At 38.5% G+C, this 2,089-nt stretch overlaps 1 protein-coding gene across 1 annotated transcript in view; it reads right to left on the bottom strand.

The window, feature by feature from the left end:
* The window catches only part of LOC112211896 (ankyrin-1-like), a 14,556-nt gene that overhangs the window by 4,508 nt on the left and 7,959 nt on the right, over positions 1 to 2,089 (bottom strand). The gene's annotated exons all lie outside the window — the stretch shown is intronic.

Genomic DNA, 2,089 nt, shown 5'->3' with positions numbered 1-2,089 from the left:
AAAACAATAGTCGCTTATAATACCTCCGTTATGTATATTTTCCAATTCCTCATTCATATATTAGATATATGAATAAAAATACAAAGTAAATAAATAGTCATTATAAAAAGAGTCTTAAGAAGATGTTTAAAGGACCGCGGGATTGGACGACTTGGAAGATAAAGGATTTCACGAAGTACTTACGACGGTAGGAAGGATAAAGCCCCTCTGCATAAAAACGGGAAACAGAGGCATAACTTGGAATCCCGAAGATGAAACGTACACAGCCATTTATCAAACATTTTAATTTCACCTTAAGATCCCTAGAGACGCCCCATATACCGTGCTGCAATAGTCAAAGTGGGGAAATATTAAAGAAGTGACCAGGAGTTTACGGGTTTCAAATGGAAATATGTGTCGATGGTAATTTAGACGTTTTAAAGTGGGAAAAGTACGCCGGGAGATATTGGATACATAGTTTTTCCAGGAATGCTGTTCATCAAAGGTTGTTTACATAGAGTTAAATTTACCCAGGTTTTTGTCGGTGGGGTAAAGTTTGATGGAATTATCATGTAGGAACAGAGTTGGAATATTAGGAACAGTTTTAAGGATGTAATTGGAACCTATTAGGATTTCCTTTGTCTTCTCCGCATTTAGTTACAACGTGTTAGATCTCGCCCATTTACAAATCCCATCGAAACCTTTTGAAGTTTTTCTGTGGCGTATAATAGGTCAGAAGGCGGGAAGGACAGGTATATTTGGAAATCATCTGCATACATGTGGTATTGGGAGTGATGAAGCTGGATGGGAAAGTCAGTAATGTAAATAGCAAAGTGTAGGAGATAGAGATGAACCTTGAGGAACACCACACGAGAGAGGGTGCGTCTTAGAAGAAGGTTGACCTGGGAGTACTACATCCTGGGACAGATTTGTGAGAAAGGATTTGAACCAACACAGAGCACTGTTACATAGAAGATTACGTAATTTACTAAAGAGAATGTTATGGTCAACAGTGTCAAACGCTTTGTAAAAATCTAGAAGGATGAGGATATTAAGGTTTTGGTGTTCAATGAAGTTTTGGAGGTCGCGCGTTATTTTAAGGAGAGCGAATTGCGTTGCATAGCCAGGTCGAAAGCAAGATTGGAAAGGGTTGGTAAGGAACGTTCCTCTAAGGAGTTGGATAGTTGATATTGAACAAGACACTCTAACGGTTTTGAATGGTTGGATAGGAAAGAAATAGGACGGAAGTCGTCCAGTGATGTAGGGTTAGAAATTAACTTTAAAGGTCGGACTAGGGCAGTTTTCCAGGGAGATGGGAATATGGAGTTTTGCAATTAAAAGTTGTAGATGTGGTAAAGAACAGGAATGCTGGATTTATTAGTTTTACTGCCATGTTATCAGGGCCATCAATAGTATGGGATACTAGAACAGTGGAAAGTAATTCATCGTTGGACAGATGTGAAAAAAAGAAATCTTCAGGATTGAAATTATGATTTTGAATATTTTGAAGTAGAAGAATTATAAGGGTAGGATTAGAAATGGTCATTGAGATCATCTGGAGTCACATGGAAGGAACTGAGATTATTGGATTCTGGTAGGGATAGGTTGCGGAGTATTTTCCATTTGGATTTGGAATCAGGAGCAATGGAAAGGGTATTATGAAAGCAGGTGACTTTAGTAAGTTTGACTGCGGATTGGATTTCATTGCGAATGTTCTTGAAAGATGTTAATATAATCAGCAGGTAAACGGATTCGGCGGTTATTGCGTCTTGCTACATCCCTTCTTTTCATCATTTCCTTTATTTCAGGAGTCAGCCAAGGTGCAGTATGGTGGACGACCACGTAACGTTTGGTTCTGGTTTTCAAAGGAGCGTGCATATCTAATATGGATTGTATGTTTAAGGTCAGGGTGGTTACCATAAGGTCAAAGGAGTTATAGAAATATATGATGTCCCATTGGAAATAATTCAGGTCAGGCTGAATGAGGGATTCATAGGAGATAAAATCTAGATTTCGGTATGAAACTACTTTTGGAGTGAAGGATTTTACGGTCATATGTAATTTCGACCAGATCATGTGATGAAAGAAATGGAACGGGATGTTGAGAAGA

The sequence above is a fragment of the Halyomorpha halys genome, unplaced genomic scaffold, assembly GCF_000696795.3.
Source record: "Halyomorpha halys isolate HHAL.00 unplaced genomic scaffold, Hhal_1.1 Scaffold233.1, whole genome shotgun sequence".
Lineage (NCBI taxonomy): Eukaryota > Metazoa > Arthropoda > Insecta > Hemiptera > Pentatomidae > Halyomorpha > Halyomorpha halys.
This window is presented reverse-complemented; position numbering and strand designations above follow the sequence as displayed.